General features: G+C 37.7%; 1 long non-coding RNA gene across 2 annotated transcripts in view; it reads right to left on the reverse strand.

The window, feature by feature from the left end:
* The window catches only part of LOC135415312 (uncharacterized), a 46,653-nt gene that overhangs the window by 5,990 nt on the left and 22,699 nt on the right, over nt 1-17,964 (reverse strand). For both annotated transcript variants that reach the window (XR_010431073.1, XR_010431074.1), the window contains exon 2: nt 4,870-4,911. This is a non-coding gene — a long non-coding RNA (uncharacterized LOC135415312). The remainder of the gene's footprint in view (nt 1-4,869; nt 4,912-17,964) is intronic.

The raw sequence follows: 17,964 nt of genomic DNA on the forward strand, positions 1-17,964 counted from the left end.
TTCCAAGCAGCTTATAGAAAAAACACTGATGTGCTGAAACAAGATTTTCAGCAAAATCAATAGCACTGAATGGGCAATTTTTTTACCTGCTATTGGTAACTACTTTAGCAAGACAACAAGGCCAGCTTTAAACTAAAAGAGGGTAAATTTAGATTACATATCAGGACAAAATTCCTTCCTATGAGGGTGGCAAGACACTGGCACAGGTTGCCCAGAGAAATTGTGGCTGCCCCATCCCTGGAAGTGTTACAGATCAGGTTGGGTGGGGCTTGGACCACCCTGGTCTAGTGGAAGGTGTCGCTGCCTATGACGGGGGGTGTTGAAATGAGATGATCTTTAAGGACTTTTCCAACCCAAACCATTCTGTGATTCAACGAATATACCATTCTGGATATCTGTAGTTCTGAACCAAAAATTCCAGTTCTTCCTGGAAGTATTTGCTGTACTATGTTAGTGTTTTAGTCAAGTTTTTTTCTCTTTCATGTAAGAACTTTCACATAAAAAGTTTTTATTCTTATTAGTCTCAGGATTGGGGTCCCTTGGAAAGCGAAAAGAAGAAGGAGAGCATGCTCTGGAGCAAGAATATAGAGCTGTCTGGGAGCGGATCTGCAACTTCTCATTCTCATAGAAAAAATATAGGAAGAAAATTAAACCAAGTGGACTTTACATCAGAATTGCCCGCCCTAAGGAAATATTTCTACTTAGCATTTTCATTTGTCTGTCTGTCAGAAAAGAACTGAATTCTCAGATGTTGTGGAGGTGGGAACTGGAACAAGGCAGGTAAGTAACTGTTTTGGTGACTGACAATTGTGTTGAGATGATTCCGGAAGTCTGAGACCAGGAGAGAAAGCAAAGCTGTGTTTAAGCCTTTTGGTAACCATTATAATAACACCAAAAACACTGAAAATAAGGCAGGAATTTGACTGCCAGTGCTCCTAGCTATTTTTCAGATTATGTGTAATCCTTGTTAGAAATGGTGACTTCAGACTCTCCTGATAATTGTCTTTGAGGAAGCGCTCAATTTTATGACAGTGTATGTCATACATACGATACAATGCAAATGTATTTTCCCCTTGGGTGAATGAAATACTATTATTTAGTGTTTGTTTATAGCCATTTACTCTTTACAGGTGTAGGTATGTCATTAAGCCACTTAAATAATCTAACTATTTCAGGAGATCTGGAACAGAAGCAGTTTTTCCTCCGCCTCCAATAGGATATTAGTAATTAACTTAAGTAGTAGAGGAAAGACAAAAAAAAAAAACGAGTTAGAGAAACTTTGACTGAAATGGATGCTTGCATAGTTATATCCTGGTCTTGTAAGCATTTACGTTTATTTGTATGAGCAATCCAATTTTTATGCTCACAGACAAAAAGAAAGATTAAGGTAATGTGTTATTATTTGTAAATTAAGAAATAGAAGGTAATGCAAAAAGTTTTATCTGTGTGTGTGTGAACAGGAAAAATATCTAGATGTAAAAGAAAAAACAGGGGGAGAAGCTTTTTATCTTTGAATGCACTTTATCCAGAGGAGTTGGTTCAAAAAATAGAAAGTTTAAGAAAAAAGAAATAAGTTACTTTTGCAGTTTTACTTAAGAATAATGGCATGGGTATCACTTGAGATAAAATCACTGTCTTGCCAAGCAAAAGTTTGAACAGCTTTGCTCTGAGATATAGTGTGAGACTTCTCTCTTTCTCAGAATGATTATAAAAATCAAAAGACATACTGGTTTGAATTTGGACATTTAGTGAAAAAATAGAATCTTTATGTAGTCATATAAGGTTCATTTAATTGCAGGCATGTATTAGTCCTTTAGACTTTGGGGGTGAATATGAAAACATGCTGCAAAATGGTTCATTTCTTCAGGACTGGTCCACGTGGCTCAGGGTAGGCATCTGCTCTGCTCTGCTCCCTCTGTCCTCTATTAATATGGAGATAAATAAAAATTAATAACACATGATTTAATCTATTCTGAAAAATCTAGACCAGCTGTGGTGAATTGCTCTCTGAGCCTTTCTATTTCTTTCCAATGACTACAGAGAAAGTCCAGAAATTAACTGTGAACAGACATGCTGGACATGTGCTGATTGACTCTTTGGATCTTGAGCGGTCAGATAATAATCAGTGTTCACACTTCTGAATTTGGGAGGACAAGTCTTTTACTGGGCCTGTCTGTGAGCTTGAGACTTGTAACACCAAAGCATCTGACTTGACACTGACAAAAAGTTTGATTTCTCTTGCCAGCACCAGAAATATGGTGAGCTGTACAATAGTTGCTAAATGTTTCACTTTGCTTTTTAAACCGTAGTATTAATAGTAGGCATTTTTCTCAGGTTCTATCCTTTTTCATGCCATTTGCATCTCTCTCACAGGATTAAAAGAATGAGTAAAATCTCTCTGGATGGTAGCTCTGAGAACAAATGGTCACTGCTTGACTCAATTTCCAAATTGTTTATGGTGTTTGAAATGTCTGAGGTTATTCTACTTTTCCTGTAGCTGCTCTGAAGACAATCTTCTCACTATCTTGTTTTATTTTTCATTTCTATGTCTATATGTCAATACCCTAGGATGCCTAAATAAATGCTGTTTTGATTAGATCTTCATTATTTAGCTTGAATTTTCATTATGATCATCCACACATGACAGCTGATCTACCCTGCAGAACTGCATGTTGCTCTGTGCTATCTGTGACATCCTTATAGGATCAGCAAATAAAGCACAAGACCTATAGGAAACCCGTATTGCTTCAGCTTGGAAAGAAAAAAAAAAAAAAGGATTCTTAAATTGCATAAGAAACCTCTGTGTAGGCAGCTGAGTTTAATCTCTACCTGCAAAGAAATCCCAAAATTCCAATTCAAACTTTTTGTGTTGCAATATTTCAAGAAGACTCCAAGAGAAGAAAGTTGGGTGGAAAAATCTATAGGATTTTAAGGACTTGACATAGTCCTGTTCAGTATCTTCCAGGAGGCTGTATCTTACCATTATCTGGATGATTAACATTAAGGAAATACCCAGTCATCTTGATGGCAGGAGTGAAGGATCTTTTTAAAAATACATGGCCAGTCTTTGGTGCAATTCAGCTACCCAGACAAGGGTGTCTAGTTCCACCTAAGCCATTTACAAGCTCCCAAACACGTACCCCTGTGCTATGGCAGATGGATACCAGGTGGGAGCCCATAGGGCTTCTCAAATGGAATGATGTGCCTACACTCAGGAAAATGGATCACCTCCTCGAAGTCTTCAGGTAAATAAAATTAACATTTAAAGCATTTAGAGACAGGATAATTTTTAATTCATTCTGTTTGTCGCTTATAATTTAAATATAGCTAAACAAGGCAAACAAAGCAGAGCGCCTCTCTCTCATTATCTTTTTATATTCTGGAGAAAATAGACAATGCACCAAAAGTGTCTAAAATTGAGCGGCTTATGGTTATGTTGCTATAGTTACAGGATGATCAGAGGCTTTGCTAAGCCAGAAAAAGAAATGAGCAGTTTCAAATAGTTTTGCACCTAGTCCCTCCAGATAGTGCTACACTTCCAAGCAACGCAGTTTTGATCTGCTTCGCATTGGTGAAATGCAAAGAAGCCATTTGTCTCCTGAAATTTCTTATGAATAAAAAAACCCCTTTGCGCTTTGCATCTGAGAATTTCCATGTATATTTCAAATAAGAAAAACAGTTTCTATTAATACACATGGTCAGAAAATATTTGTGTTCATTTTTTTTTCAGAATAATTCCTTTTACTCGTTTTTTTTTACAAAACGAAGCACTGAACTTTTTTGTGCTGAAGATTAAAAACTTCTGCTCTCGAGCCAAAATCTGTTATCTGCATATATATACCTATAATATCTTTCAGTTAAATACTTATGTTTCACAAGAACAAATACAGCCATGGGAAATGGTCAGTTCAAAAAAGAAAAACAACACCACATTTGTCACTAGGAACTATTTTCATAAAAATATTAGCAATGTAGTTTTTAAAAGTAATTTCAGTATAAGTTCTGGACAAAAAATGACTCAAAGATGTCATTGCTGGATATTACAATAGAACTTAGGAAATCCTGATAGGAATCAGTAGGTTAAAAGAGACAAGGAGCTGCATTCACACCAGTCTGTGCCTAAAATTTTTTCCTCTTGTTTATAAAAATTCTTGAGTTTGCTTTTGCATTATGTTTCGCTGAATGAATGAAAAGCTTTTGTACCTAAATGCGACAATTACAGAAGACTAAACATTAGCAAGTGATTCTCATGACTCTCCCAGCCCCTCTTCAGTGCATTTTCATTCAGGCAATGAAGTACCTGCCACTGCTAAACGTGTCCGACTTTCTTTGTATATCGAAGTGTGTGGTGCAAATCTATTATTTCTCCTTAATTTAATCTGTTGTAAATGTATCCTACCATCACTTAAAAAGAATCCACTGTAAATTAAAACATGTACTCTTCTATAAAAATGTCACTCCAAGGAATGGCTGCCTCATATTGAAATCAGTCAGAGGGCAAAGGGTATCCATTCAAGTTCGGAAGAGCTTTGTTTTTATGTGAAGAAAGAAAGGACTTGAGCTTAAATAAGGCAAGGAGCCTAGCTACAGCTTCTCTGTCAGGACCTGTCCATTTAAAGCACCCCAAAAAGGGGTATGACAGATGATTTTGATGCAGTTCACTAGCCCTTTCCACATATCTCTTGTGCATGGGGTTTTTAGGCTTCTGCAGGCTGACCCTTTAAGCAGGGGGTTAGACACAATGACCTCTGGAGATCCCTTCTAACCAAATTATTCTGTGATGTATCCTGCCTCACAGATAGCCCAAACCTGGTGGGTCAGCACAAAGAAAAAATTTTTTCTGACTTTGAACTCTGAAGTTTTACTCACCTGCTCGACCTGTCAGCTGGAGGACTTGTGGGAAACTCAATCCTGTGAAACAGAACAAGATATTTTTGAGGGAACTTAACATGGCCTCAGACTTTTATTGACTAAAGAGAGGTAAACTCTCATACAGAGAGTTTAGACACAATAATCACTTTTGAAAACCCAATTTATATGCATCTACCTGTAGATGTCTCATCTGTAGACTGAAACATACGGTTATAGTTTCAATCTCAGTAGGAAGTTAATTATCTTTCTTTAACAGTTGATAAATATCTAAGATAAGATTTATTTCATATCAGCATAGAATCTAAAATATAACAGAGGAATCATTCTCTGGAAATGCTTCGGTTACTCTCCTAGGACTCCTGGTTCCATTTGAGATATTTCAGGGGGTCTCCTGATGCTGCTCCAGGAGGCCACTGGTATCCAGTGGGTCCAATGTCACATTTACTGGTCATATATGAATGTCTTTGCTGCCCTAGGGTGTCACAATGGCATTTAGTACAAATTGTCGTGTAAATATGGGTCACTTCCTCTTCCAAGTTACGAGTCCCACAAGTCAAAGTACAGACCTGCAGAATCAGGGCAAGACATGTTCAGTTTTAGCCTCCTGTACATCCCAAACTTCTGAAGACAGTGACAGACAAAGACCAAAATAAGAAGACTGGCTGACGAGTTTTCAGAGAAAATTCACAATGGTTTGCAGGTGAGATAATCACTTATCCCATAGAGTTTCTAAAGACCTTTGAATGGAAAACTGATACCATTCATTATGCATGCATTGCAGATTTACTATTAGGTCAGTAATTTTCATAGCATAGAAAAATATCTCCAAGGTAATTCGCGTTTCAAAGGAGACACAAGAAACCCTGCAAGAGTCATCAGTAGGATAATGTGTCTTTGAGGTAGGGGAAGAGAAATACCTGTCATCTTATGGGTAGAGGTTGTTTGTTCCATGTAACTTAGATGTTTAAAGATAATTTTACTGATCTCTTAGCACAAAGACAGTTAACTGTGATATTTGCAAAAATGTGATTTTGCCATACAAATGTTTTGCTGCTTGAAAACCAATTTAATTTCTTTTGTGTATGTTTGGTTTTTTTATTAATCTGAGAAAAAAATAGAGGAGGTGAAACATAGGGTTACACACTGCCAATACTAAATCAGTTTGTACAGAAGTGGGTTGTAGTTACTGTAGTTTTTCTGAAGATAACTACTCAATTTAATCAAAGATTATATGAAAACACCACAATAATAATTTTGAAATAATAGATGTACGTGTGTCATCCAAAGTAACGTCCAAATTGTTCTGTTGGACTGTAATTTCTTAGCAGCAGTTCTCCCATTGTGCAAACCCGCTATTTATAAGAGAATTAAACAGCATCATCAGATGACTTAACTGACTGAAATTGTAGTATGAGGAAAAATGTGGGAGTGAAGTGTCAGACTATCAATTGAAACATTACTCCAGCAATGTCCGAGGCGATCAGAGAACAAAAAGAGCCCATACTCCCACTCCAAACTACCAATTAGGGAAGAACCACTCATCCATTATCATGAGTAAATTAGGCTAGAAATCTCCACTGGAGATTATTTGAAATTGGATTTTTTTTCTGTTTGTTTGTTTTGACTGATTCAAGTTATTACATTGACAGTTATTTCTTCTTTCCTCGTTTCTTCTCCTTCTTCTTCTGAAGTGTACTCCTAATACTGGAGTAATAAGAGACAAAATCACAAAGGTGTTTAGGCTCTTAATTCTAGTTACTTTGTTCGATACCTAAGACATTTAATGTGCCATAAATTCCTGCCCTGATAGTGTTTTCTGATAGTTCTGCATAATGTTAGTTATTATGCAGAAGAACAGTCCAAGCCCACATAAGAGATGCATCAAAAATGAGAAATGAACATCATAACTGATGCTCTGAGTGAGACCACGCTCTGTAATTAAAATCAGATAGCAATAAAGATCCAACATGTGCTCTATGGGTGTATTTTGAATTTATTTCAGATAAATTGTAGAAATACAAGAACAAGGTACCAATTCACTAACTCAGCCACTGGTACCCCAGGCCATTCAAAACACATTAAGGTATGTCCAGTTTGGCTGCCTCCCCTTGTCCTCTCTTTTTGCTAGAAGTTACTCTGCCCTGCCCTCCCCACTCCTGTGATAAAAGAAACATTAAAAATAAAGCAAAAACTCCACAAGCCCCCAATCTATATTTCTGCAAAACTGTGAGCTGACTCTGCTCTGTTAGGCAGTATAATGACAAAATAACTCCGTTGAATTCTCTAACAAAATGTACCCTCACCGGCGTAAAATTGACAGGCTAAGATACATTTATGGCAACTAATACTATAAAATCTGGACACTTCACATGCTTTATGATATCCCACAGAGGTAAAGAAGGAAGAGTTATTTGACAACTGGGAGTAAGAGGCACAGAAAGGCAAAATGACTTATCTAGGATAACATAAAACACCTGTGACAGAGAAAGAAGCTAAACCTGGGTCCCCTCATTTCCAGACTTATGCTCCAGCCTCTAGATAATCCTTCCTGCTCCAAGCCTGAAATCTTGGTGTTCTCATTGATTCTGCATGTAATTTAAAGCAAGGTTTTCAGAAATGCACAGTTTAGATTTAGACTGAAGTCTCTGTCCATTAAACTGAAAAAAAAATGTTTTATCAAAGAAGCCACCACTACAGGAATTAAACTGGAAGATCTTCACTAATTCATTCTGCTCTAAGGAAAAGCTCCAACTCACATTTTTTACACTCTGTATACATTCACTACACAAGAAACAGGACTCTAACAAAGTCAACTGTATTATTTGTGTTATTCAGTGCATTTTAAAGGACCTCAACATTTTCAAGCAGTACTGCTGCAGGTGTCAATTAGCAGCAGACTATGTTTTATATCAGTTTCTTCTCAAAAGAAAGCACCAGGAGCCACAGCTGCCTTTGCATAAACAAATAGCATCATCTAACCTTTACCTGTTAAGTAAGACTCTCGACCCACTCATCCCTGTATGACTGTCTGGGGTACACTGGTTCATCCCAAACTGCAGTAAAACCTGTGTCTGTGATGCTCAATGAAGATCAACATTTCTCTAGAGCCAGTACAGCAGCAGGCTCCAAGTAGTGTCTTTGAAAGCCAAACTGGGATTGTTTGTACAATTCAATTTCTTATCCGAGACAAGGCTGAGGTTGCACCCTCTGTTTTAGTTCTTCTGCATCCAGAAATTCAGATCTTTAAAGTCTCTTTCGACAGAAAGAGAGAGAGTAACTTTCAATTACAGTTTGCAAGACCTGGATTAAGTATGTTAAGAAGTTACTAAGTTGTAGGATCTTCAAAGGATCGTGGCACTGTTGTTTTTGGAAAGTCCATTGGAGAGCACAAACTCCACCCTCTCCAGCTTGAGCATAGTCAGCTAGAACAGGTTACTCAAAGCCATGTCCAACTGGCTTTCGAATAGAAATGTCACAACTTCTTTGGGCAACTTGTTCCAGTGTTTGATCAGTAAAAAATGCTTTTTCTTATATTTAAGTGGAGTTTTTTGTATTCCAGTTTATGCCCATTACCTCATGGGCATACCAGTGGTGTCTGTGGGCATCACTCAGAAAAGTCTGGTTCCGTCTTTACTCCACCCCATGCCCCAAACTTCCCATTAGGCATTTCCACACAACAGTAAGAGCCCCCAGAATATACTGATCAATGAGGTTGTTGCTCCCCATGTGCTGGACTTTACATTTCCCTTTGTTGAACTTCATGACTTTCCTGATGACCCATTTTTACAGCCTATCAAGGTCTCTTTAAAAGATAACATATCTGCTCTGTCAATCACTCCTCCCAGGTTTGTATCATTTGCAAGCTGGCTGAAGACAAACTCTTGCCCATCATCCAGGTCACATTTTAAAGAGTATTGGCCCAAATATTGACCTTAGGCGCACATCACCAGTGACTTATCCCCCTTTAATTTCAATTCTCATATTATTTTTTTAAGTCCAGCCATCTAAAAATCTAGTTGTTTCATCAAGCAAGTGGCCCAAGTTTCCTGTAAAGCCATAGGAGAGGCAGTGTCAAAGAAAGATTTGTGGCATTCTAAAAGTCAGGTAGCTGCCCTATCCAGCTATTTCTTTCCATTGACTGTAGCTGAAGTCTTGATTACTATGGTTAGACAGCTGGATTTTAGAAAATACAGTTGGGTTAGATGAATCTCACCCTTCTTTAAAGAATTAAATTGAGCTATTACTAAAAGAATAGATTGAGAAGGGTCCATATAAAAATAACTCATAAGCAAAGCACTTATCAGCATTTAACTCTGATTTGAAGTGTGACATAATCAGCATCCACTCTGACTGCATTTCCACATGGAGCTTGGAAAGGCTTCCTAAGAAGACTTTTTGTGAAATGAACGCATTTCTTTGACAAATTGAAGAAGAGAATTCCCCCCCAAAAAAACTCCAATTGTCAGAAAGTCCCTATCCCCTAGGAAAATGCATCCCAATGTATTCTGCTTGGCAAATCATTATTTTATTCAAGGAAATACATAATAACTGCTCTGAGTATCTTGATTCTTGGTTGTGCACAGGCTGTATCACAAATTAAGAAAAAGCAATTCAAAAGTGACTTAATTCCTATGAACTATCCCTTCATGGGTGCTAATAAGGATTGTGACCACCAGCTCAAACAAAGGACCATCCTTTTTGTTTAAAATGCACTGAGAAATCACAACAGAAAGGAAAAGTACAGCGAAACCCATGTGTGCCTTGTGCTATGCACAGTTTCATCGCTAAATAAATAAGCCAAAAATAAAACAAAATGAAAAACAAAGTCCAACCAAAGTGGAATTTGAGAACATCCCAAAAAAATACACTATGGAAAGTTGAATATATTTGAGATAAACAGCAGATGGCATTCTCAGGTGGTGGGAAAGATAAAAATGTGAATTTAGAAATGTTAAGAGTTTTGTAACTGCAGTGAAAGTGGGACTGCTGGAATTCAGCAACAGATAGCCTAAAAGCCTGTTTGCAGCTTTGGGAAGCATGGCAGCTTTACATCTTCTCATACTGTTTCAGAGGAAATCTAAAACTTCTCTGCATCTTTAAACTAAATCCAAGCTTCTGCTGGTCAGAAAAACTGTAAATATCCCCAGCTCTAAATGGTTAAAGCGCTGGTAAGGGCTGCATTGTTTCCATGCAAAAAGTAGAATTTCATTGGGTTCCCTTCACTTGGAATCATTTTAGTGTAAAACAACAGAAGAACAAAGTGAAGGTGTCCTTTAAAAGACCTGTGTTGTACCTGTCTCTGCAAGTACTTATTTGTCTCGACAGGAAGGTCTTGGAGGTTTAAAGGTGTGATATAAAGAAAACACAGCCGGATGAGTTTCACAGCTGGAACTCGGTTTTGTTTCCAGCTTTAAGCCCTTTGTGTTATCAGACTGCATAAAGCACGTCTATGATAACCTTACACAGAGTTTAGGAATTTCAGTTTCATTTTTGGAACAGGGTGTACCCTGATGCTTTCTAGCTATCTTTTTCTGTGTATTACTTCACCATGGTCAGCTGGAGGGTAGAAAAGATTGGATCTCAGAGAGTTACCTATGAACAGGATTACACTAAAAGGATCAAAATCACCTGAATGTCCCTTCCTTGGGGAGGAGCAAAAATCTGAAAATATATCTAATTTTTAATGCATAAATAAATCTGTTTTCTACTATTTCTTTGCTATGAAAAATGCTATAACAAACTAATAAGATAATAGATGCCTATGATTTGTCAATAAGAGAAGAGTATGATGCTCAGAGATAAAGAAAGCAGAAGAGAAAAACAAACAAAAAAAGGAATCTGAAAGGTTTTGGTGTTTTCTTTGTTTTGTTTAATTTTGTTTGGGGTTTTGTTGTTTTTTTTTTTCCAATTTCTTGACCACATCAAAAAGAAAGAAAACATCTAAGGATGGGACAATATGACTTCAGTGCATCCTCAAAATTATAAAGGAAAACCATGTGCAGAAAAAAAAATAAAATTCTTGATGAAAGTTCAAGGAAAGATCAAAAAGAAAATGAGCCTGGAAGAAAAACTTTAAAGTTTTTTTGTTGTGTTTTGCCTCATCTAATTTTGGATAGATCTAAAGGTAACTAAAGTAAACAGCAGGTTTTGGAGCCCTTTGTGAAGGCTAAAGGGTGTGGTTGACATTCCTGCCTTAGCTGGTGAGCCAGAATCACAACACAGTGGAAGGAGAGAAATGGGTATTTTAGGGCCTGATTCTCTTGTTCAGGTTGGAAGTATCTCCTATGATGCGATAAATAATGCTCTAGAAATAAGGGGAGGGCTGATTCGTATTGACTGTAAAAGAAATCCAGATATTTAACCCAGATAAAGGTGCAGACTTTCATGTTTAGGCAGAAAAATCTCAAAGAAATTTATCTGTTTGGGGTGCTTGGGCAGTGATGGCCAAAGTGAGGTCTGTTCCTATTAAAGTTGAGGAACAGAAGAGTTGTGCCTGTGGAAGAAAAGAACTAGTAATAATAATAATAATAATAATAATAATAATAATAATAAAAAAATCTAAGCTTGAAGCCTCCTTTATGCAAGGAAACTGAAGATAAGCTCAGTGTGGGGGAAGTTCAGACAAGGAGAAGAGAGTATTGCCACAACGTAGAAAGGTTTACACATAGACATATGTTTTTCGGTGTTTTTATTATCATGGTGGTCCATATTTCAAAGGGTGAAATGAAAAACACCTTTCCTCAGAGTTCCAGCATTAAGTAAGGTAAAAATCTGGACAGAACATCTAGTGTTCAAGTACTAAAGAAACTTGTTAACTCTCAAGTGTCTTTGAGGAAAAACAAATATGCAAAAGAAAGCCACAAAGGATTCATCTGTCTATGTGTGCTAATGTTTAACAGATGCTGATACTTACAGGAATGTTATGAGAATTAATTAATGAGTGCTGATAAAAGTGAACCAAATAAACTGGTTTTTTCCGTATGATGAACATATTGGGAAAGAAGCAATTTCCCCAATGTTAATTTTATAATAGGTAAGTGAAACATTCTTGGGCATGAAGGCAAGCAAAAGTATTTTAAATGTATTTACAAAAAAACACAAATATAATTTAGTCATAATTCATAGAATTATAAAATATCCTGAGTTGCAAGAGACCCACAGGGATCATCAAAGTCCAACTCCTGGCCCTGCACAGGACAGCCCCAACAATCCCACCATGTGCCTGAGAGTGTTGTCCAAATTCTTTGGGGACTCTGGCAGGGTTGGTGCTGTGACCACTGCCCTGGGCAGCCTGTTCCAATGCCCAGCCACCCTCTGGGTAAAGATCCTTTTCCTAATATCCAGCCTAAACCTCCCCTGACACAACTTCAGTCCCTTGGGTCCTGTCACTGGTCACCAGAGAAGAGATCAGTGCCTGCCCCTCTGCTTCCCTTGTGAGGAAGCTGCAGATCACAATGAGATCTGCTCTCAGTGTCCCTTTCCCCAGGCTGAACAAACCAACTGACCTCAGCCACCCCAATAATTGTGAATTTCAGTGTGTATTCGATACATAAAGGACAAAATAGCTTCTGGGTTTTATTTTTTCTAAATTTCCAGATGACAAAATAAAGGGACTGTCTGCCACTCACTGCAAATAGCAAAATAAAATTATCCAATAAAGCATCTGGTGTTTTAATATCAACATTTTTTCTTGTTTGAGGGCAGTGGGAATCTTCTGTTCTGAGCCTGGAAACTCCCTGTCTCATTGGAGTCTTCTACTTGATGGGGGTCACTTTTTTTCTGCCACAACAGGAAGAATAATTGGCAATGAGTTTAATTTTACTGCTTCAATTCTACTCAGCAAATTTGGAAAGATGAGGCTTCCCTCAACAGAGAAAAATCAACTATGGGCACATGGCTGTAGTTTAAGGTCGATGTGCACATCCTAATTTGTGTTGTGTTTGTACATACTCCCAGTTTTGCCCATCCTTGAGCTCTCATCCTGTTGTTGGTAACGGGAGTAATAGTGTCATCTTTGCAACTGCCCTTGTGACTTTGTGTCTACTCTAAAGACAGCGTGACACAATGAAGGTATAAATAACAAAAAAGTTATAAATAACAAAAAAGTTATAAATAACATAAATTCTCTCTTTATTCATCACATAATAGTGTTTCCCAATCTTTTTCTGAATAATAGAATCATTAAGGCTGCAAGGGACCTCTAAGAGCATTGAGTCCAGCTGTCAACCCCTCATTGCCAAGGCCACCACTAAACCATGTCTCCAAGTGTCACATCTACTTGTTTTTTGAACACTTCCAGGGACAGTGATCCCATCACTTCTCTGGTCAGACTGTTCCAATGCCTGAAAACCCTTTCAGTGAAGAAATTTTTCCTAATATCCAATCTAAATCTCCCCTGGCACAACTTGAGGCCATTTCTTCTTGTTCTGTCACTTGTCATCTGCCCCCCACCTGGATGCACCCTCCTGTCAGGGAGTCACAGAGAGTGAGAAGGTTTCCCCTGAGCCTCCTTTTCTCCAGGCTGAGCTCCCCCGTTCCTTCAGCTGCTCCTCATCAAACTTGTGCTCCAGACCCTTCCCCAGCTCCATTGCCCTTCTCTGGACGTGCTCCAGCACCTCAATGTCTTTCCTGTAGTGAGGGGCCCTGTGCCAGGCCCCAGTGGAAACCAAGGGATCAAGAGGAAGATGAAGCACAACCAGACTGATCTTTGCATCCAGGCACGGGGCTGCACCAGTTCACAACAGAGCAACCAGGAGCAAACACCAACGCTTTGGATACAATCCAAGCTCGGAATGTCTGCTTTGTGGAGCAATTAGCACTGACTTTATTTGCTGAATAAATGAATGTTTGGGCTCCGGAGAACAATTGGTATAATTGCTTCTGAACATCCTCTACTTCCCTTTTTTATTCCCTTGGTAATTCAGTGTGAAGTTTCAGGGATGATATACTGATCTTAGGGAACTAATATGCTGTGGAATTCAGTCAAAGCATTTCTAATTTTTACAATTGCAGAGAAATTTCTTTTGGGATGGAATGTTATATATTTATAAATACATAAAATTATTTTTCCCAGTAGTGTTATTGCATGACCTTTTAACCACCTTTGTACAGGATAAATATTCTCTTTACTATTAATGAATAACAAGAGTTGCTAAAACCTTCAATGCACTGACTTTTAATTCTCTTGCTGGTAAGAAAGTCTCCTCAGAAAACCCTCATTTATTTAGCTGCACATAACCCTTTGACCCTTCTTTAGATCCTCACAGCACCATTAGAAGTGGTTCAAAATTGAGCCTTGATTCCATTTAAAATCAAAAGAGCTGCAAAGGCTTGTGATGAATGGTCATTGTCATACATCCATTGTAATAAGAAAAAAAATGCAAAAGATCATAGAAAGTTGAACAAAGGAGGATCTAGGATAAGTCTTGTTAATTCCTTAGTACAACTGGAAGTTTAGTGTCACCTGTCATTTCTCACATTCTGTTTTTCTGACCAAATTTTTAAAGAAATCTGCAGTTGAGATTCCACACCTATCCAAGTAATCTATTCCAATGGTAGCCTTTCCAATATTAAGTTTTTTTCTTCACATTTAAGCTGAATCCCTCTTCTTTTATTGTAAACTTTGTCCTTTTTTTTGATGTCTATGATGGAGTACCCATTAAAAATCAAAACAAAAGGCATTGTATTCTCTTTTCCTTTTCAGAAATCTTTCACATATCCAAAGACACCAAGCTAAACACTTCTTATTTCTTCAGTCTTTTCTCGTATGTTCTTTTTTCTAGAATATTAATTTTGTTCTCTTTCATCTGAATAGCTCCAGTAACATTCCTTCTTGAGGTTAAATGTTCAAGTATGTACATGATATTCCAGCTGAAAAACCAAGAGAACATTACTTTTCTTTTATATTACACATAATAAAAAAATGAAATTATAATTGGTCATTTAGTAAAGCAAAAATCCAAATGTTAATAAGAAAAAATATTCATTTTGATGAGACTGAAAAGTACTGTTTCAGCTTTTTTCCCAAACACCATATTTTTGAAGGTAGTTTGCTTAGAAGATTGTGGGGATTTTGGGAACTCAGCATATTTTTTTGTAAGAAAAAGTTTAGTTGGAAAATTTAGACTGGCTCTGAGCAATTTCAGGAACTCAAACAATTAATGGATTTAATATAAAAAGAAAAAAGGCACAAAATAAATCTCCTCAGAATTACCACATAGAAAATTGACCCTAAAGGGACATTTTGTTGCCTCCATGGGGTACATTGTGATTTTAGGATTGAGTTTGTGTTTACAGGAACAGCATTCAGCAGCTGAGTTGCTGTACAGCAATTTAAAACACTGAGGGAAAAGTTTCTCACTGCAGTTCTCCCACACCTCCACTGAGCTTATTCTCATTTTGCATCCCCACTTTCATATGAAAACATTGCAATTTCCAGTGATTTACCATTATTTCTTGTCATACTTAGAACTTATTGGTCAAATTCCCTACTGTCTTACAAAGGTGCACTTCTGAAAGCACTATCCAGGGGCCTCAATAACAATTAAGTTGCTTGAACATAAAGAGAAATGTGGTGCCAGCCCAGAAGAGTTTACAATATACCAGTCAATACTATTTTCAGTTGAGCTGCTGTACTTTAATAGCAATGTTGCATGAGATAAAGCTTTCCCAGGGACAGAAAAAAAACCCAGAGCCACAACAACAAAAACCAACAACATAAAGATTTTGAAGAGATGTCCATATAATGGATTTTTCCTTCCATTAGTCAGCCAGCTGAATATTTCCTCTAACTTCTGCTAGTGTTGTGTCTTGCATTGTTTGTTCTTTAAGGATGATATTTCTGCACAGAGTTTGCAGACAATAAATGCAGGAAAGTTAAAGAATATTTGTAAACATGCAGTAAAACTCCAAGAAAATGTTCAGAAACAAAGGAGAGTGTTAACAGCCGTGACAATACTGAGTTCCTGCTCCAGTAAAAGTTTGTCAATGAAGCAATTAGTAACAGTTATTCTGGTGAAGTGCCTCTAAAGAGTGAAATCTCTACCCAGCATAAAAATAAATAACCAGGTAATCAGGGATGTGGAGAAAGTACAAGGATGCAGAACATTACTTCTATATAGGATGCTGCTTGTTTATAGCCTTTCTCCCCGCATTACTCAGGAAAAGCTCTTTAGTGGATGTGGACTGTGTTTAAATAGCACCTACGGAGGCCTAATCTTTCAGTTAATAGCTGTCATTATAATATGTTTGAAAATAGAATAGGGTGCTCAGGTCAGTGGTTAGATAAAGCAAACGTAAAAGTAAAGAGAAGGGAAGAAAGATTTTTTCCAGAACTAGGAAAAAATTGTTGGATCAATGCACAGTGTTGTATTCGATGCAAAGTGACTTGTGTAGGTGTGTTTGAGTTCTCAGTCCCCTTTCTGCATAAGTTTTATTCAACTAAAATGTGACATTTTTATACCATATTCATGCATTCTTTCTTATCTGCTGCCATGCCCAGGTTCTAACTGCACAGGCAGGTGTTTCCAGTCCTCTTAAAACTCCATTTTCCATTTAAATTCCTGTTAATTGAAAAATGTTGTTTAATTTAAATAACGAATAATAATAATCACCTCTGTCTTTATTAACAGCCATCCCCATGATCTCAGGGAGTTGATCTCAGGTTCATGAGGCCCATGGTCTCGATGGGCTTGAAAATAGATGCAGGAGAAAGTGTTCCATGGGAATTTCCCCTGCACCTCCTGCATAGAGAAATATGAGAAGTGCTTGAGTGTTTAACACCCTGTGCCAGTGGACATCTTTTACCTAATGGCTTCTTCAGCGTACAAAAGATTCAAAATCCTCCTGTACCACCCCTTATTTCTAAAGACTATACCCTGATTAGCACATCCGTGGCCAAAGATTGAGTTAAAGCTTTGTCTGAGTCTGTAGTCAGTCTTTGCCTGCAGTGACACAAGAAAGTAATTCCAGTTCACTAAAATCCATGCATTTTACACTTCCTATTGATCTTTTTTATTATTTTTCCTTTCAACTTAAAGAAAAGAGCTTGTCAAACTGCCATCACATGCTTTGTTTCTGGAGTGCAAAAGAGCTCTCTAGAATATCAGGCAGATTGACAGTTATCATTTCCTTTCCCTGCAGACAGAACTGATAATATTTCCCAGCATTTCTTGGTGCTAGAGTGATGAGAAAGAAAATTACAGCTGATTACTGACAGAGAGAGAAAGAGGAGTAAGATTTAAGGAGTAAAGTAAGTTTAGGAGCTGTGTTAATTTAAGTGGTGAACACAGCAGACAGACAGATTATCTTCGGAGAACCAGCAGCATGCATAGGTATGATGGAGTCTCAATGCTTGGAGGGTTGAATGTGGGATGATCAGCAAATGAAGGCAGGGAGATCTAGAACTCATTGTAACCTGCGTTATCTAGAGGCCACAGTAGAAAATAATAACAAATTTGTTGGTTTTTTGTTGACTACTCGTAACAATTGCTGAGCACCACGACAAAACTGATTTCTGGTCTTAACCTCTTTTTTCACAAATCTAGTGAGATCTTTCCACTACATCACCTTTTATCATAGTTCTGTCCTGTAATATACTATATCACCCAATTTTGGAAATTGGACTGGAGGACTGTTGTGGGTCCCTTCTAACTCAGCATATTTTGTGATTCTGTGAAAAAAGGGAACTTTTTTGTCTGTTAGCACTATCAGCAGTAGCTTTTGGCACTGAGTCCTAGAACAGGGCACATGAAAACATAAGTCAGATTTCCTTTTTCCTGTTTTGGATATATATTCCTATTTAAGCCAACTTCTACCAACCAACTTCTGCCATTTTGGAAGAATAAAGAAATCAGATAGGACAAAAGGGAATGGTTTTAAACTGAAAAACAGCAGGTTAGATATTGGGAAAAACTTCTCTATTGTGAGTGTAGGAAAGCCCTGGCACAGACTGCACAGAGAAACTGTGGATGCTCCATCCCTGGAAGTGTTCAAGGCCAGGCTGGATGGGGCTTTGAGCAACCTGGTCTAGTGGAAGGTGTCCACCCATGACAGGAACTGGATAATCTTTAAGGTCCCTTCCCACCCAAACCA

Source organism: Pseudopipra pipra, chromosome 5 (genome assembly GCF_036250125.1).
Source record: "Pseudopipra pipra isolate bDixPip1 chromosome 5, bDixPip1.hap1, whole genome shotgun sequence".
Taxonomy (NCBI): domain Eukaryota; kingdom Metazoa; phylum Chordata; class Aves; order Passeriformes; family Pipridae; genus Pseudopipra; species Pseudopipra pipra.